Genomic DNA, 20,598 nt, shown 5'->3' on the forward strand with positions numbered 1-20,598 from the left:
GTTTGCTCTGTGCTGATTCCTCCTGTGTCTCTGATTTCCATTTCTGCAAATAGTTTCCGTTTTAACTTCTGTAAGTACTGTCTGTTTCTTCCTCCTCCCCATGCCTTCTCCCTATTCTGGATTTCTCCTTTTCCCAGCAAGGACTCAATGTGACTGATGTGTACCCCGGACTACAGAGTTGTCCTGCTGACCCCATGCCTTCACCTGGACTGTAACACCCCCGAAACAAAACAGCTGCCACAAGGCGAGGTCTAGAGGGCTGTGGGCTCGTGCACACCTCTAGGGGCAACTGATCCTAGCACATCTGGTAATTAATCACAAGATGTGCAGGAAAAATTGTTATTTTTTCAAAAATACCATCACATTCCATTAAGCCTCAAAACTAATAACCAGCAATGCTTTCAAAAAAGGGACAGGGGAATTAATGAAACAGTGCAGATCCTGTGACAGTTTGGGGCCTGCAACTGTGGAGGCACTGGGATAGTGTAGTTTTGTATTTGAGGTTGTGAACATTGGAGGTCCTGTAAGAGTGGAGGTCCTGAGACATTGGAGATGGGACTGGTACAGTGGAAGTCCAGAGACAATGCAGGTGCTGCAAGAGTGGATGTCCTGGAACAGCGGAATTCCTTGGACAGTGGAGGTCCTGCAATAGTGGATGTGTTTAGACAGGGGAGGTCCTCCAACAGTGGAGGTCTGTGACGGTGGAGGTTCTACAACAGTGGCACTCCTGTGATAGTGGAGGGTTTGAGACAATGTAAGGCTGGCAACAATGGAGATGCTATGCCAGGAGAGGTTCTACAAAAGTCTAGTCGGTGATAGAGTGGATGTTCTGAGACAGTGGAGATCTGGTGACAGTGGAGGTCCTGCACCATTGGAGGTTCTGGAACAATCGAGGTCCTGAGACAGTGTAGTTGCTCAGGCATTGGAGGTTAGGCAACATTGTAGGCCATGTGAGAGTGGAGGTGCTGGGAGAAATAAAAGTGATGGGACAGTGGAGGACCTGTGACTATTGTGGTCCTGCAACATTGGAAGTCCTTCATCAATTGGGGTCCTGGGATGTTTGAGAACCTGAAATATTGGATGTCCTGCAATATTGGAGGTGCTGATTCAGCAGAGATGAGCCTGGTACAGTTGAGACCTGGCTAAAATGGAGGTGCAACCACACTGCAGGTCCTGCAAGAGTAAATGTCCTAATACAATGCAGTTGCTCCAAGTTTATAATTCCTGCAATACTTGGTTTTCTAGGACAGTGAAAATCCTACAAAAGCAGAGGTTGTGTGTCAGTTGAGGTTCTTTGACAGGGAATGTCCTAAAACAATGGACATCCTTCAACATCGGAGGTCTTGCAACAGTGGAGGTCCTGAGACAGTGCATTTGCACTGTCAGTGGAGGTCCAGAACAGAGGAATTTTTTTGGGCCAGTAGAGGTCCTGCAAAAGTCTAGCTGCGGAAAATGTGGATGTCCTACCACATCGGAGGTCCTGCAACAATTGAGGTAATGCAACAGTGTAAGTATACCTACTGTGGACATCCTGTGCTAGTAGAGGTCCTGCAAGTTGGCGTTGCTGAGACTGTGAAGGTGCAGGGACACTGAAGGTTCTGCAAAAATGGAGGTCCTTATAACAGTTGAGGAACTGCAACTGTGGATGACCTGTGCTAGTAGAGTTCCTGCAATTTGAAAGTCCTGAGTCAGTGGAGGGGCTGAGACACTGGAGGTCTTTTGACAATGCAGGTCCTTGTCACCGTGGAGGTGCTGTGATATAGGAGGTCTTACAACAGTAGAGGTCCTTGTAACAGTTGAAGTGCTGTGACAGTGGAAGTCCAGGGGCAGTACAATTCCTGTGCCAGTAGAGATCTTGCAGTTTGGAGGTAATGAGACTGTGGAGTTTCCTGACAGCTGCGGTACTACCACAGTGGAGGTCCTGTGACAAGGGAGGTCTTAGGATAGTGCAGTGACTGGGACAGTGAAAGTCCTGCTACTGTGGTTATCAAAGTGCATGCAAAGAAGCAGCAAGGGTGCCAGTCAGACAAGAGCATGGCCAATATAATGAAGATATTCATCCACACCAATATCATATTGCTTCACCAGGTAATTGAGTCTGAGACACATCTATACCTTCTCATGGAGCTGGTTGAAATTCTATAGCTTTACAAATTCATCTGAAAGTCTTGCCACCTCGAGGAAGACAAGGTCAGGGAAATATTTAGGCAAATATTAGCAGACTCGATATACTGTGATGGGCACGGTGTAGTTCACAGAGACTTGAAATCGAGTGATATTTTGTTACACAAGAACGGAAAAGTCAAAATCATCAACTTTGGCCTTTCCTAGCAAAGTTGAACCTGAGAAAACGATGAGCTGGCACTACGGTGTTTACAATTTTGATGCCTGTTATTACATCCTAGGCAAACATTGTAATGGAACAAAGAACAATATTTGAGTTAAGGAGTAGGCTTATATTTCACTGTTGTAGGATTTGACTCAGTTGTTATAAAAAGGTGAGAAGACATGTTGTGGCCGGTGTGTATCCTGCCCACTGTGGGATGTCCGAAGAGCTGGAGATCTGTGTAGCATCTTAATGGCAGTCAACCCCAGATATGGGTTGATAGTCATAGAAGTAGTGATGTACCCCTGGTCAATGAAGAGTGGAAGTGGTTCCCAAATCCTTGGAGGAACTGATCCCCCTCACGCCAGACACTGCTAATGTGGAAGCAATTGGATATTTTGGGCTTCGAGCCTAAGATATTATAGATACATCAAAGAAAATATTACCAGACCGTGGCATCCCATTGCTTACTGTAAGGGCAGGCTCTCTATGGGCATTGCTGCAGATCCCAAGGTCAGCAAGTTTGTCCAGTTATGGCAACATTCCCTACCCCTGGTGATGGCACTGATTTCCCTCTAGGACTAAAGAGAAGTAGAAGTGAGAACACCATAGACACATTGGTCTCCTCATCTTCCAAGGGTCTAATGTCTGCCTATAATAATGAGGCTAGTCAAAAGGAAGCAGAAGAGTCACTGGACTGCCCTTCTCTCCAGGACACTTCCGATGACAGCCACACTGGACAAAGCATACATGCATGACAGAGGTTTCCCTGCATTTACTCAGCAAGCAGACACACTTACAAGAGCAGCACCAATTAGAACATAAAGGACAACCTATTCTCCAGGTGTTTGTCAGCTGAGAGCAGGCCTTTCCCCAGCTGGGGCCTTCCCAGAGGACTTAAAGGATGGACCAAGAAGATGAGAGAATCCCTCAAGTTGTGTTTCTGCTTTACATCAAGAAAGAAACCTTACATGAGGCAGAACAGTGTTCTCTCAGAAATGAGGCATGGCGAGAGCACCCCGAGAACAAGCAGAAGGCACAACCGAGGTACCTTTGTGCTTTACCCCTCCCACTTTGCTTTGTGGTCATTCTTCCTTTGGCTCTGTTTTCCATTTCCCCACAATTCTTACCTTCTTATGCTCTCTAAGTACTTCACGATTCTTCCTCCACCACAAGCTTTCTCCGTCTTGTGGATTTCTCCTTTTCCCAGCTGGGACTCAATACGACTTAATTGTACTCCACTCCACAGAGTTGTCTTGCTGATCCAATCCCTTCACCTGAACTGTATGACCCTCTAAGCACAACAGCTTCAACAAGATGAGGGCTACAGAGCTATCAGATCAGGGAATCTTCCATAGGTTACTGGTCCTAGCACATGTGGCCATTAATCACAAATGATACAGGACAAATTCTTATGTTTTCAAAAGTAACATTACATTCCATTCATCCTCAAATCTAATAACTGGTAATGCCTTTGAAAAAGTGTAATTAGAGTTGCTGCAATAGTGCAGATCCTGTGAAGAGGTAGGTCCTGTAACAGTGGAGGCACTGAAATAGTGCAGGTTCTGTGACAGTGAAGGTCCTTTGAAAGTGGAGGCACTGCGATAGGGGAGGTCATTCTACCTACAGTGGAGATGCTGCACAATTGAAGATTTGGCTACAGCGGTGGTCCTGTGACAACTGAGGTCCTGCAAAATTGTAATTGCTGACACAGTGGTATTCCTGTAAATGTAGAGATCCTGTGACAGTGAAGGTGCAGCATCATTAGAGGTCCTGCTTCAGTTGATGTCCTGAAACACTGTAGTTGCTTTGACCCTGGTAGTGCTACAACAGTGGAAGTTCTGGGACAGTGGAGGTTATAGGCTAGTGGAGGGCTTACCAACAGTGCATATCCTGTGCCAATGCTGGTCCTACAAAAGTGTAGTTGCTGAGTCATTGGAGGTCCTGTGACAGTGGAGGTCCTGCAGCAATGGAGGTCCTGTGACAGTGGAGATTCTTCAACATCTCAGGCTCTGGGACAGTGGAGCTGGTTGATGTATGGACAGTGGAGGTTCTGCAATAGTGGAGGTGTTTAGACAATGGAGGTCCTGTAATAGCATTTTCTCAGTTCTGGATTTCTACTCATCCCAGAGGGGACTCACTATGACTGATATGTAGCCCACTCTACAGAACTGTGTCCTGCTGATCCCATCCCTTAACCTGGATTCAACTTCTCCCAAAACACAACACCTCTGACCAGGTGAAGACTGGTGGACTAAGGGCTCATGGAATCTTCCAGGGGATATCAGTCCTAGAATATGTGGTCATCAATCACATGTGATGCAGAAAAAATTCCTGTGTTTTCAAAAGTAATATCCCATTCCATTAAGACTCAAATCTAATAACCAGCAATGTCAACAAAATGTGAAAGTAGAATTGGTGCAACAGTGCAGATCCTGCTACGGTGTAGGTCCTGCAACACTGGAGGTACTGCAACAGTAGAAGTCCAGCAACATTGGAGATCCTGCAATAATATGGGTCCTGAGACAGTGGAGATGAGGCTGGGACAGTGGAGGTGCTACAACAATGGAGGCACTCTAAGAGTGGGGGTCCTGCACCATGGAGGTCCTTCAAAAATGGAGGTACTTAAGACTGAGGTTGTCTGCAATAGTGGACATCCTAGGACAGTGGAGGTGCTTCAACAGTGGAGGTCCTGTGTTGTTAAGGTACTGAGACAGTGGAGGACCATCAGCAATGGAGGTCCTGGGCCACTACAGGTCCTGCAAAACTCTACTAGCTATCCTGCAACTGTGGATATCTTTTAACAGTGGAGGTCATGCAACATTGGAGGTCCCTGAGACAGGAAATTGGTCCGATATTGGAGGTCCTGCAACAGTGTAGGTCCTGCGACAGTGAAGGAGTTGGGACAGTTAAGGTGATTGGACAGTGGAGATCCAGTGTCATTTGAGGTCCTGTGACATTAGAGGTCCAACAGTTATAGTGTAGGTCCTGAGACAGTAGAGATGAGTCTGGGAGAGTGGAGGTCCTGCAAAAATAAGTGTGCTAAGACATGGGAGATCCTGCAACAGTGAATGTCCCGAGACACTGGAGTTTCTGAGACAGTGGATGTGCTTGACCAGTGGAGGTTCTCCGAGAGTGGAGGTCCAAAGCAATGGAGGTCCTGTGATTGCATAAGTGCTGAGAGAGTGGCGATCCTGTGACAGAGAAGGTCCTGTGACAGTGGTGGCCCTGAAACAGTTTATGTGATTCAACACTGGAGGTCCTGCAACAGTGAAGGTCCTGATACGGTGGATTTATCATGACATTGAAGAACCAGCAACTGTGGACTTTCTATGCCAGTTGACATTCTGCAAAATTCTAGATGCTGAGAGAATGGATGTGCTGCAACAGTGGAGGTCCTACAATAGTGGGGGTCCTTCAAGAAGGGAGGTGCTAAGACACTGGAAATCTTGCTAAAGTGGATGTCTTTTAAGAGTTGAGTTGCTACAAGAGTGAAAGTCCTGCAAAAATGTACATTCTATGCCAGGGGAGGTCCTGCAATTTGGAGGTCCTGAGAAAGTGGAGTTGCCCTGAGAGTGGAGGTTCTACCACAGATTAGGTCCTGTGACAGTGGCTGTCAAAGTCCTTGTAATGGAGAAATAATAATGCCAGCCAGTAATGACCATGGCAGTGATGATGATGGGTGACAACCCCAACATCACGTGGCTTCTTCAAATAATTGAGACCAAAACAATATTATATCTTGTCTTGGAGCTTGTTGAAGCTCAACAGTTTTACAAATACATCCAAAAGTATGGCTACCTAAAGCAGGACAAGTCAGTAAAATATATTGCAAATATTAGCAGTGATGAACTACTGCCCTGGGCACACAATATTTCACAGGGACCTGAAGCCAAATAGTATTTATCTTGGATATTAATGGAAAAAAACAAAATAATCGAATTTCGCCTTAGTACCCGAGTTGAACCAGGGCAAATGCTGAAGCACCACTGTGGTGCTTACACTTCTGTTGCCCCTGAACTCCTCTTTGTCAACGTTTATGATGGTCAACCATCATCATTATCTCTTAATCACAGTAAACCCCAGATATAGGCTGACAGTCACAAACCTCATAATGCAACCTTGCTTCAAATAATGGGAGGGTTTCCCAAATCCCTATGAGGAAATGATACCTCAGGCCACACCCTAGAATTGTGGAAGTGATGTAATATATTCAGTTCTAAGCCCAAGAAATAAAGATTCTTTAAATCAAAAAAAATTATTAACGGATAATGGCGTCCAATGGCTTACTGAAAGGGCAGGCTATCCAGGTGCTGGCTTCACAACCAGGCTCCCTCATTGAGTCCAGTTAGGGCTCCATTCCCTACCCTTAAAGATTATGCTGCTTTCCCTCTAGGACTTCAGAGGAGTGGAAACCAACCCACCATTGGCACATTGAACTTGTCATTCCCCATGGCCTCTTTTATGCCTATGTCCATAACTCTAGTCATAGAAGATTCAGAAGAACCACTGGGACTGGCCTTTTCTTCAGGCCACTCCAGGTGACAGCACACTGGACAAAACATACATGGCAGGGTGTCTTCTGCCTTCAGTCAACAAGCAGCCTCAGGGAGAACGAAAGCAGCAATGAAACCACAGAAGACATCCTATTATCCCTCTGGGCCTCAGGAGAGGGCAAGACTGTCCCAAGCAGGAGCATGCTCAGATGATTTACAGGGTGGACCAAGAAATTAGGAATATCCAAATCAAGCAGTATTCCTGTGCTCCATCAAGCAAGAAAACTCTCCTGGGACAGCACAGTGTCTCTCCTGAGAAATAAAGGCTAGAGTACATCCAAAGAACAAGCAGCAGGCAGGCTCAGCGCAGGTACCTTTGTGCTTTGTCCTACCCAGTTTGTTCTGTGCTGGTTCCTCCTGTGTCTCTGGTTTCCATTTCTGCAAAATTGTTTCTGTTTCACCTATTCTAGCATTGTATGATTCTTACTCCACCATAAGCCTTCTTTCAGTTCTGGATTTCTACCCTTCCCAGCAGGAACTCAACACAACTGATGTGTACCCCACACTAGAGTTATCCTTCTGACCACATGCCTTCACCTGGACTTTAGCACTCCCAAAAGACAACAGAACCCACAAGGTGAGGCTTCGAAGGCTATCGGCTCATTGAGTTTTCTATGCGCTACTGATCTAGCACATCTGGACATTAATCACAAGAGCTGAAGAAGAAATTCTTAACTTTTCAGAGGTAGCATCACACTCCATGAAGCCTCAACACTAACAACAAGCAATGCTTTCAAAAATGTGACAGTGGAGCTGGTGCAGCAGTGCAGATCCTCTGACAGTGTAGGTCCTGTAACAGTGGAGGCACTGAGATAGTGGAGTTACTTTCACATTGGAGGTCATGCAACATTGGAAGACCTGCACGAGTGGAAGTCACGATACAGTGGAGATTTGACTGCTGTAGTGGAGGTCAGGAGACAATGCACATGCTGCAAGAGTGGATGTTCTGCAACAGTGGAGGTCTTGGACAGTGGAGGCCCTGTGACAGTGAAGGTTCTACAACAGTGGCATTTCTGTGATAGTAGAGGTCTTTAGACAATGTAAGACCAGCAACAATGGAGATCCTGGGCCAGTAGAGGTCCTGTAAAAGTCTAGGTGGTGATAGAGTGGATGTCCTGAGACAGTGGAGGTCCATGACAGTGGAGGTCCTGCACCATTGGAGGTTCTGGAACATTGAGGTCCTGAGACAGTGCAGTTGCATAGACATTGGAGTTCCTGCCAACAGTGTAGGTCCTGTGAGAGTGGAGGTGCTAGGAGAATGAAGGTGATGGACAGTGTAACTTTTGTGTTCCTAAAATGATGGAGGTCCTGCAATAGTTGAGGTCTTGATACAGTGCAGTTCTTCCAAGTTTGGAGGCCCTGCAACAGAATAGGTCTTGGGAAAGTGGAGGTTCTGGGACAGTAAAGGTGATGGGACAAAGGAGGTGCTGCATCACTTGAGGTCCTGGGACATTAGAGGTCCTGCAATATTAGAGGTCCTTAGAAAAGTAGAGGTCCTGAATGAGTGCATTTGCACTGACAGTGGAGGTCCAGCAACAGTGGACTTTCTCTGCCAATAGAGGTCCTGCCAAAGTGTAGCTGTTGAGAAAGTGGATATCCTACAACGTTGGAGGACGGGCATTAGTGAATGCCCTGAGACACTGGAGATCCTGAAATAGTTGGTTTGCTTGGACAGTGAAGGTACGACAAAAGTGGAGATCCTGCATCAGTGGAGGGGTTTGGATAAAATGGAGGTGCTGCCACACTACTGGTCCAGCAACAGTGAATATCATGAGACAATGCATTTTCAATGACAGTGGATCTCCAGCAACAGTGGGATTTCTGTGCCAGTAGAGGTCCTGCAAATTCTAGAAGCTGAGAGGGTCCATGTCCTGCAACGCTGTGGGTCCTGCAACAGTTGAGGAACTTCAACAGTGTACGTCCTGCTACCATGGATATCCTGTCCTAGTAGAGGTCGTGCAAATTGGCCTTGCTGAGACAGTGGATTATCCTGTGAGAGTGGAGGTCCTATGACACTGGAGGGGATGGGACAGTGGAGGTCATGCCAAAATTGCGGTCCTTGTAATGGTTGAGTGGTTATGACAGTGGAAGTCTAGCAACAGTGGACATCTTGTGTCAGCAGAGGTCCTATAACATAAAGGTCCTAGGACAGTGGAGTTACTGAGACATTGGCGGTCCTGTGAGTATGGAAATTCTTTTAACAGTTGAGGTGCTGTGACACTGGAAGTACAGAAAATGTAAATGTCCTCTGATAGGAGAGCTCCTGCAAATTGGAGCTGCTGAGAGAGGGGAGGTCCTGCAACAGTAGTGATCCTGAGACAGTAGAGATCCTGCAACAGTGGAGGGGCTGAGACACTGGAGGTCATTTGACAGTGGACTTCTTTAAATTGTAGAGGTGCTATGACAAGGGGGTTCTGCAATGATAGAGGTCCTTGTTACAGTTGAGGTACTCCAACAGTGGAAGTTTAGGGACAGTAACTTCCAGTGCCCGTAAAGGTCTTGCAATTTGGAGGGTCTGAGACAGTGAAGTTGCCTGACCACAGACACCCTACCACAATATTGGTCCTTTGACTGTGGAGGTCTTGGGATAGTGCAGGTGTTGCGACAGTGGAAGTTCTGCTACAGGGGTTATCAAAGTGCATGCAAAGAAGAAGCAATGGTGCCAGCCAAACATGACCATGGCAAATATAATGAAGATTTTCATCCACCCCAACATCATCTTGCTTCTCCAATTGAGTCTGAGACAAGTCTAATAACTTATCATGAAACTGGTTGAAATTTTACAGCTTTACAAATACATTTGAAAGTCTTTCCCCTTAGAGGAGTACAGGGTCAAGGAAATATTTGGGTAAATATTAGCAGGCTTAATCTACGGCTATGGGCACTGTAAAAGTACACAGTGACCTGAAACCAGATTATATTCTGTTAGAGAAGAATGGAAAAGTCAAAATCATCAACTTTGGCCTTCAAGGCAAGTCAAATTTGGGCAAATGCTGAACTGGCAGCATGGTGCTTATCCTAATGGTGCACCTGATCTCTTCCTAGGAAAACGTTAGGATGTTCCAAAAACAAAATAAACCCAACATATGGACTTAGGAGTAGGGTTACATTTTGTCATACAAGAGCTGAGGAGACAGGTTGTGAGTGGTGTGTATCTGGCCCACTGTGGGGTGTCAGAAGAGGCAGCTTAGCCTCCTAATGACAGTGAATCACAGATATGGGCTAACAGTCACATAGGTGATGACACACCCATGCTCAATGAAGACTGTAAGTGGTTCCCAAATACCTATGAGGAAATGATCCCTCTCATGCCAGACACTCCACTTGTGAAAGCAATGTAATATATTGGGTTTTGAGGCCAAGAGATTATAGATTCACTGTATCAGGGAAGGTACAACCAGAGCATGGCATCTTATTACTTAATGTAAGGGGAAGCTATTCACCGGCATGGCTGCATAACCCAGGCTCAGCAAGTTTGTCCAGTTAGGGCCCCATTCCCCACCCTTGCTGATGGCACTGATTTCCCTCTAGGACTAAAGAGGAATAGAAGTGAGTACACTGTAGACACATTGGTCTCATCTTCCAATGGTTAAGTGTCTGACTATGATCTTAAGCCTAGTCAAAGAGGAGGCAGAAGGGTCTGCCCTTCTTTTCAGGATACAGCCAATGCCACCCACACTGAATAAAGCATACATACATGCTGGAAGTGCCCTGTGTCTTCAATCAACAATCAGCCACACTTAGAAGAGCAGTCGCAATGAGAACACAGAGGACAACCTACTTTCCTGCTGTTTCTCAGCAGAGAGGACTTTCCCCAGCTAGGGCCTTCCCAGAGGCTTTGAAGGAACGAACAAATTTCAATAGGGAATTCACTGATGAAGTTGTGTTGCTGCTTTCTTTCAAGAAACAAACTTTATATGGGGAGAAGACAGTGTTCTCCCAGAAATGAGGCACAAGGCGATCGTCCAGAGAACATGCAGAAGGCACAACCCAGGTACATTTGTGCTTTGTCCATCCCAGTTTGCTTTGTGCTCATTCTTCCTCTGTCTCTGTTTTCCAGTTCCCCATAATTCTTACCTTCTTATATTCTCTAAATATTTTACGATTCTTCCTCTAACCCAAGCCTTCTCCCTCTTCTGGATTTCTTCCCAGCAGGGACTCAATATGACTGCTGTGTACCCCACTCTAGAGCGTGGTCTTGCTGACTGCATCCCTTCACCTGAAGTTTATCATCCTCTGAAAACACCAGTTTCCACAAGGTGAGGTGGAGAGTGCTATGACCTCATGGAATCTTTCCATAAGTTACTGGTCCTAGCACATGTGGCATTAATCACAAGAGGCACAGAACAAATTCTTATGTTTACGAAAGTAACATCACATTCCATTGAGCCTCAAATCTAATAACCAGTAATGCCTTTGTAAAAGTGCAATTAGAGTTGCTGCAACAGTGCAGATCCTGTGAAGAGGTAGGTCCTGCAACAGCAGAGGCACTGAAATTGTGCAGGTTCTGTGACAGTGAAGGTCCTTTGAAAGTGGAGGCACTGCGATAGGGGAGGTCATTCTACCTACAGTGGAGGTGCTGCAAAATTGAAGGTTCGGCTACAGTGGAGGTCCTGTGACAACTGAGGTCCAGCTATTGGAATTGATGATACAGGAGTATTCCTGTAACTGTAGAGATCACGTGACAGAGAAGTTGGAGCATCATTGGAGGTCCTGCTTCAGTTGATGTCCTGAAACAGTGTAGTTGCTGTGACCATGGTGGTGCTACAACAGTGGAAGTCCTGGGATAGAGCAGGTTATAAGACACTGGAGATCCTGCGACAGTTGTAGTGCTCCTACAGTGGAGGTCCTGTGACAGTGGAGGTCCTGCAGCAATTGGTGATCTGTGACAGTCGAGTTGATATATGGATAGTGGAGGCCCTACTATAGTAGAGGTGTTTCCACAGTGGATGTCCTGCAATCATAGTGTTGTTTGGACTGTGCAGTTCCTTGGACAGAGGAGTTCTTGTGACATTGATGATCTTATGACATTGGACGTTGTAAGACACTTGAGCTCCGGCACAGTAGAAGTCTTGTGATAGTTGAGATACTGAGACACTTGAAGTCCTGTAACAGTGGAGTTGACACACAGACAGTGGACTTCCTGAGGTAGTGGTGGTGCTTAAACAATGGATGTCCTGTGACAGAGGAGGTCTTGCAATAGAGGAAGAACAACATATGCTGGCTGATGACCCAGAGCTTCCAGTAAATAGACCACCAACCAAGGGGTGTACAGGGATGTGATGTGTGTGTGTGTGTGTGTGTATATATATATATATATATATATATATATATATATATATATATATATATATATATATAAAATTTTCTCAAACACAGTTTAAATCTCTTAAGTGTGCTCTCAAATCTGCCCTAATTCACATAAATCAGTCAAAACTGTTGGCTTTGTAAATAGTTCTCTCGTGTCCCAATGTTTATATGCTGGTCACCCCAACAACATTATACTTGTCTACATGAGAGTCAAACAATGTGGGATCCTTGTACCAACTGGACCATGCAGACCCTGGGCTCACCTTCAGGTTCTCACATACATATACAAGCACACACACACACACACACACACACACACACACACACACACACACACTCATGAGAGAGAGAGAGAGAGAGAGAGAGAGAGAGAGAGAGAGAGAGCACTTATCATCTATTTCTAAGGCATAATGTGTGCTCTTGGAGTTGAGCAGTGGGACTTGCACATCTAAACAAGTGCTGTACACCTAGGAACATTTTCTGATTTGTATTTTCTCTTTTATATCCAGTTCCTTGGACATCTTCAAAAGCAAGTAGGGCATTGACATACCATGAAATCTTGGACGTAAAAGTAAATTTTAATACAAAGCTCACATGTCACTCACAGATGACTCTAATAGGAAGTACATTAAGTTCAGTATCATTCAATCTGAAACCCTCAATGTGTATACACCATTCTCACTGCCCTCACGAAATCTCATGTTTGAACCACTCTGCCTAGCTGGAGATACCTGTTTATCTCCCAGAATAAAAGGGAGGCTCCAGGCTCAAGTGGAACAGCAGATTCAAGGTGGGATTGTTGGGTGACATTACAGTGAACACCAGGGACTGCCCCTCAGAGACAGGAAGTGGCCCTTTCATTCCTGCTGGGGAAACAGTATCTAGATTGTCCTGCATGGGACAGAATCCTCTCATTCTAGCAGATATCCTGGGTGACAAAAGGAATGTGAGTAGATTATGAAATCAAACTACCACATTTCTTTCTGAGGCAGAGACATTTGAGAACCTTGGCCTAGGAGCTAACAGCTCCAGATAGCAAGGTGATGTCAGTGTGGGCCCTGTATTGACCTATGTATAGTTATTTATGTTAATCACCAAATATGTAAAACTTACAGCACTTAAGAGCAAAGTCTCCCAGGAGGCTCAGCTAAAACTAATCAGTGAGTTTTTAAGAACACAAACAAGTAGGAAATTTAAATTCATGTGACTGCTAGAAGTAAAGCAAGATGCTCTTGGTAGATAAGGTGATAACCTCTGTGTAAGACCCCTAAAATCATACACAACTTAAGATGTGAAGTACTCAGCTAGCATGCTTAGTGCCATGAACCCAAGACAGAGCTTCTCTATGTCTCATCATCTCTGAAGCACAGTCCACAAACAGTTGCAACAAACCTTCTCTTCCTCCAAGTTCGAAGTTCCCTTTACTCTTATTGTTCCCACAGTTGACTGAGCTCTCCTGGATACACAGGTTTGACTAACCGTCTCTGAGCTTCTCCCACCCACGTACAGATGGTACCTCCCTCTGCACATGAGGCCTGTTCCTCTCAGGCCTGCTGTTCTCCTTCCCAGATAGAACTGGACACCTTTCAAACCTACATTCTTAAGTCATCTATCAACATTGGGTACACGATAGGCACAAGTTGTCATTGAGTGCCAAATGACACTTTCCTACCTGACAATGAATAGGGTCCAGGGGTTCCAAACATGAAAACTGGCCAGATAAGGTCAGGTAACCTCCATACTATCTCCATGTAGAGAAGAAAATTGACACACCTTCTCAAGCAGACTTTCTCAGCTGTCTCAGACCACACAGCAGTCCTTTCTTGAGCTTCCTTACTTCCAGTGACTGATGAGAGTACATGAGAAGATGCTTGATTTCTAGAAGACCTGGACCCCATGAACCATAGCAGCAGCAGTTTGTGATCAAAAGTTATATCAGGAACTAAAAATACCTAATGTTCATGTGTTGATTTGAATATGCTGAGCCCAGGGAGTGGGACTATTTGCAGATGAGCCCTCATTGGATAGGTGTAGCCTTGATTGAGGAAGTGTGTCACTGTAGATGTGACCCTTATGTTCCTTGTCCTAGCTGCATGAAAATCAGTTTTCTAGTAGCAGCCTTCAGTTGAAGATGTAGAACTCCCAGCTCCTCCTGCAACATGTCTGCCTAGATGCTGCCATGCCCCTACCTTGATGATAATGAGCCAAACTTCTGAACTTGTAAGCCAAACCCAAATAAATGTTCTTCTTATAAGAGTTGCTTTGGTCATGGTGTCTGTTAATAGCAGGAAAACTCTAAGTAAGTCATTTTCTACCACAGATTACTAAGTTAGTTGAGTGATGTCTTCACCTGAGGAGACATGGCCTCTTATTAAGATGCTAATCTCCAAGCAATTTCAGGCTCTCTTCTGGTATAGGCATTGGCTATAATATTAGTCTTCCCAGTGTCTTTTTCTCTGTAAACTGTACATTTTGTATTTCTTTTTGCCCCATTTGCTATTTTTCATTGAAGAGTATAAGCACAGTATGACAGAGGCCATACTGGGCTCTCTTCAAATTTTCATCAAAGAAATTTGTTTATTACTTTTGAATTTAGCCTCAAGTAAGTTTTTAGGATGTGGGCAGAAAGGAAGCCACATTTTTGTAAAAGCCTCATAGGAATTATCCTAGACCAGTTACAAACATTTTTTTTCCTTCTGAATCCCCTTCTCCTGGGCTTCCACAGTCTGAATAGCTCTTGGCACTCCTGACTCCCAAGTTCTTGCCAGTGTAGCCCATTAAACTCATCTTAGAGCACTGGAATTCTTACACATTTCCCAAAACAAGAAACAAGTACAACCTGGCATCGTCAGGTGTCACACAGCAAGAGTCCACTCCATTAAGTCACCTTCTGCATTAGTTACATTTGCATTTCTGTGACAGAAATGCCATGAGCACAGCAAACTATAAAACAAGTAGGACATTAGTGATTCTATTTCAGAGAACGTGTGTTAGCAGAGGTTAAGTTCCATGACTACAGGGCATGGTGGAAGGAGGAGGAGGCTGAGGTATGACATCTAGAATCACAAGTACAAAGCAGATGGTGCATTGGGAGTGGTGCAAAAGCACTAAAACCTCAAAGCCCAGCCCCGCTGACATTCTTTCTCCAGCAAGGGCACACCTCCTGAATCTTCCCAAACAGAGTCACCAACTGGGAAAGGAGTACTCAAATGCCCGAGACAGTGGAGGATAGCTCATGCAAAATGTCATGGTGATTCAGGAATTCGAATCAGTAACAGAGAGAACCTTCACTCTGGGTCTTGGTGTGTTGCTGCAGAGCCAGCAAGCTGCACTCCCTCCACTTTCACATAAGATGTGGATTAAGTAAAAATTTAAACAAGCATCTCCATGGAAAATCAACAGCCCTGTTAATCTGGTCACACTTACAGTATAGGTCTAGAGGTATTGGACACTGAAATCACAGAAGGATCCAACCCAAACTCAAACCCTTTAGTCTTCAGGAATAAAAATACCACAGAAGGCAAAAGGGGCAAGGACATGAAGCAAACACTCATTCACTCAGCAGATGAAATTACACCTAGTCCTAACCCACAGACCTACTTCTTAAACAGCGTACATTCTGCTGGTACCTATTCAACATGATCCTAAATGCTGCAGTCAGAACAAATGGTTTCTTACTTTGTTGAGTATGACTTAAAAACACTAAAGTCCTCTGAAGGAAGTGAATGGAATCTTTTCAGAGCCTAGGGAGGTCTGCTAAGGGAGTACAAAATAACAAAACAACACAAACCAATTACCCCACCAGGAAGTAGAAACCGGTCTGATGTCAGTTGCCAATTCCTCAGGGTTTAAGAGAAGCCTGCAGACTGGAAGGACTGAGGAAGTTGAGGTTAAAGTACAGTTACACTGAAAGTTCACTTTAGGAATGAGAACGGTAGCAATTGGACAGTGCTCTGTGTGTGTGTGTGTGTGTGTGTGTGTGTGTGTGTGTGTGTGTGTGTGTGTGAGTGTGTTCCATGCATGTGTTTCTGTGTGAGTGTGGTTGGGTTGTTGTTGTTGTGTGGTTAATTTGAGACAGAGTGTCACCACAAACTGAAGGTGTCCTAAAACTCACCCTGTACACGAGGGTGGTTTTGAAGTAACGAGACCTGCTCTCTCCTGAAAGGGGGGGATTAATGATGTGTAGCACAAGCTATGTGTGAATGTAAATTTCAAAATCTGAAGATTTTAGAAATCTCATTTGGCTTGCTTTAACAATGCTGGTGATTACAGAAATACATGGTACACTGAGGACAGAACAGAATATACAGTGTGAGCTTTTGAGATTGTTCAGAGGTGAAAGGAATAGCTGATGATCTGAGTTTAGTTCCAGAGGCACTGTTAATATTCAAAAACAAATATAGTCAATTTTTATCATTTGTAAAATCATTAAAGGCATCCAGTCAGAGATTAAACTATTTTTGGTGTTGTGATGCTACACAATCATAAGACTGATTCCCGTGGAACAGGCTGGTGGAGCAGACAGTAATCAACAGGACATCAGAAAACCTTCAGAGCAGGAACTAGAGAGATCGCTCAGGGTTTGAGAGCACTGGCTGCCTTTGCAGAGGACCTTCACTTATTTACAACACTTCCAAGTCAGCTCACAGTCATGTGCAACTCAAGATCTAGAATATCTTACCCTCTTCGGGTTTTATGGGCACTACATAATACACACAGTGCACATATACTCATGTACACCCTCGTTGGACAACCATAATCCAACCACAGAAGGGAGAGACCTTGCCACACTCAAGCTTGCCATTTTGAAGGAGGAAGCCTTCTTGTTAAAAGCACTGGAGAACAGCAGGCACAAGGACACCTGACTCACACATTCCACCCGAGATCTTGAGATGGAAGCCACACATAACTCTGGCCTTCTCACTGAAGAGAGGTCATCCTTGGGTAAGGAGCTTTCATCTGATCCTGTTTTCCTCTTGGATCCCATTACAGAAAAGCATTTGTGTTTGTCTAAGTCTGCACAGATTCCCAACACCCTTCCTAGTCATGTCTGACAAATCCATATGGAAACCACTGTGTAACTGGAGTCCTAGTCTATAGCATCTCTCTCCTTCATGCTATCCTCCTTTTATAATGCATATTTGATAGGGAAAATATATTCTTTGTGTACTTACAAATCCCACATTGTTTACATGTGGCTAATGTTTCTTCCTCAGCATGTTTGCCTGGAGACAAGGCTGGATGCAGGTATCCTGGAGATAGGGCAAGATTCAGGTGCTGTGGTAGCCATAGGATAGGAGCCATCACAGCTGTAGCTCAGTGTATGGCATGCATTAACAAAGAAGACTCTGTCAGTCCCAAGGGCAGCTACATCCACAGGGGCCTAAGGAGAGAGACCTGATTGCTACTGTTGATGTTGCATTTCCTCTTTGTTCTGTTTTACATGGAATTGCCCATACACAACAAACTTCCTAGGATATCTGACAGCCACACACAGATGCACATCCAGGTAAAACACAAAAGCAAGTGAAATAAAAATAAATAATTTTAAAGTAGTATATAAGAGAAAAAGACTGGTGTTTATAAAAGAGAAACTTACCCTCAAAAACTATTTACGGTCCTGAAACCTATTTCTCATAGGCAGAGGAAAATAGGCATGGAATTCTTTCTCTCTACACTTCTCAGTGTGTTCTGAGCTACTCTAGCTTCACAGGTATTGGGTGAAAAGTTGACGATCTTAGTAAGATTAGCATCATGTTGCACGTCAGCTGTCTTCAGTCCCTCCTGAATTCCATGTTTTCAGCTGAGGATCTCTTGCAGGGGGTTCTGTATCCTGAGTTGTTGTCTTGGTCTGTGGAACTTCATTTACTACTACTACTACTACTACTACTACTACTACTACTACTACTACAACTCCACACACATACACACACACACACACACTCACACACACACACACACACACACACACACACACACACACACACACACGTACCAGTTTAAGACAAGACAGACTGTGTGTCTGCAGGGGATTCAATGCCTTCTAGAATCAGGACCTGAAAAAAGAGCACTATACTTCAAAACAAAAGTCCAAGGAAAGGAAACAACTGGAGTTTCAGTGGAGGTTGTGTCAGAAGAGCCTGTGAGGAGATGAAGGGCACACTGAACACCCAGCCACACTGGAAATGTCTGCATCTGAACTGTGCAGCATCCCACTCGGAGTGCAGCGTGCTGTGGGGTGTCTGAGAAACCATATCTGATGACCTGGGTTTGCACTTATTGAGACCAAGTATTTGGGGGTTGGAGGTGACTACTATATCTATACATCAATTAAAATTAATGTGGGTGAATCATGGTGCATAAACAGTACAACACAGCTGTCCAGGACCAGCTGTTGGATGTATCATTAAAGCATTATTCCTTAAATACTTCTGAGCACGAGGAAGAAAGATTTAGGATTAATCTCTGTTCCACTACTGGATGACACACTAAGTGGCAATCTCACTGGAGGGGACCAGCCGTCAAAGGAAAGCCGCAGTCCTTTCCATCTTTTACAACTACAGTAGTCTCCGCAAAGCTAACACTCACATGTGTCTCATCAGTCAATCAGTCTACAGGACAGAGATTACCTATGCGGATCTCAGGGTCAGAATAGCATTTTCTGTTTCCAGTTCAACTACCTTTTTTTCTTTAACCTGCAACCCAGGATCCAAAAGAAAAATGGACCAACACAGCATGTACATGCCCACATGAAATACCATGATTGAACAGAGTGCAAGAAATGGTAGAAACAGTCTCAGCAAGGAGAAAGTCAACTATCAGGTTGTGAAGACTCCTTCACATACTGCAGAGGCAAGACAAGTCAGCCTCAGCAAGGCCTGGCCGGCTACACACACACACCATGGCTCTGAGCCCATCAGCTCCAGACCTGAGGACTACCAGGGATGCAAGCTGTACACTCGAGACTCTTTTATCTTTTGGTCAGGAAGGTGCCATGGAAAGTAGCTGGGAAGCAGAGTTTACAGAGAAAGCCATAGAAACAGTTCAGCCTTAAAAATAAAAATCTGATCCCTTCAAAGCCAGGTGTGTGTGTGTGTGTGTGTGTGTGTGTGTGTGTGTGTGTGTGTGTGTGTGTGTAGGTGCTCATAAGACGTAGGTAGGCTTGGAAAATCAAGGAGAGGAAGGATTCATTGAGAAGCTGAGATGGTGGGGAATGAAGGGTGGTGGATGTTGGAAGGAAGCTAGAGCATGGTGGGATTTTAATAGCCAAAGAAGTGAAATTCGTATTTAATGCCCTTAAGACAACTGGTCCAGGTTCAGTGTTCCTGGTGGTGGCTCAGTGTTCCAGCTGTGGATTCAGGGAACTCAGAACATCATGATGAAAATAATCTCTCAGACTACAGACTCAAATTCCTGCTGGTGCTCCAGTCTCATCAGAGAAGAAATTAAGTCCCTCCTCCTATGGATCCTCTCATTTTTGTCATTCTCGCCTGCAGGAGATTCAGTCCTTCCTTTGAGGGGGCTACTCATACCTGCAGGTGATTTAGACCCTCTTGAAGGGAATTCTGTCTCCACATTGGGATGCGGACCCTGCTGTTAGGGAATTAACTCTCTAAATCTTCTCACAGAGTAATGTGAAACAGCATTATCTGCACTTCTAAACTCTGATTGTTAAAGAGAGCCCATGGTGTGAGTTTGAAAACCTCTGAGTTATACACTGTCAATTTCTAAATGTGTTCACTTGATTATGAAAATCTCTGTAATATGTTGATGAAGTTTATTATTTTCTAGATTTCAAAAATAATAGAAGCTATAGTTAAAAGTTTAGTATGTGTTTGGTCAAAGTAATTTGAAAATACTTTTGATTTTTTTAAACATGCTGTATGACATAGAAATTTTACCTTAATTTTGTGCTGTTTACTGATAGGCTACAGAACTGCTTCATTTCTGCTGACAGATCTTATATTCATTGGTCTTGTATAACTCACTATTCAGTGCTAAATTTTAGCAGATTCCTTAGGGTCTCTTCTATTTATAATTGGATTCCATCTACAAGTCGACTGCCTTTTTCTTCCTTACTGATGCGAAGCCTTTTGTTCAGTTTCCCTCCATAAATGACGGATTTATACCATGAGAACAATTTTGGACAGCAGTACCAGAAAGACCTGGGACACAAACATTTACAAAGTCTGGTCCAATTAGAATGGGGCTCTGTGAGAAAATTCTGTCAGGTTTGCCCTGACCCTATGAGTCTCTCTTGAGTGCCTTAGGTTGGACAAGATACACCCCAATTCATATGGTGAAGGATGAAGTCCCTGACACTAAGCAGGTGACACTTAAAGACAGTGCCTTCAAGGTCATCGATTCAAGGAAGCCTGAAAAGTGGGCTCTGTTGTAATGTCTTTG

At 44.5% G+C, this 20,598-nt stretch overlaps 1 long non-coding RNA gene across 1 annotated transcript in view; it reads right to left on the reverse strand.

Annotated features, from left to right (window-relative positions):
- Nucleotides 1-18,248, reverse strand: part of LOC148006981 (uncharacterized) — a 40,423-nt gene extending 22,175 nt beyond the window's left edge. Inside the window, exon 1 of the long non-coding RNA XR_015645639.1 lies at nucleotides 18,188-18,248. This is a non-coding gene — a long non-coding RNA (uncharacterized LOC148006981). The remainder of the gene's footprint in view (nucleotides 1-18,187) is intronic.
- Between the last annotated feature and the right edge of the window lie 2,350 nt (nucleotides 18,249-20,598).

This window comes from Rattus norvegicus, chromosome 1 (genome assembly GCF_021556685.1).
Source record: "Rattus norvegicus strain SHRSP/BbbUtx chromosome 1, alternate assembly SHRSP_T2T, whole genome shotgun sequence".
NCBI lineage: Eukaryota > Metazoa > Chordata > Mammalia > Rodentia > Muridae > Rattus > Rattus norvegicus.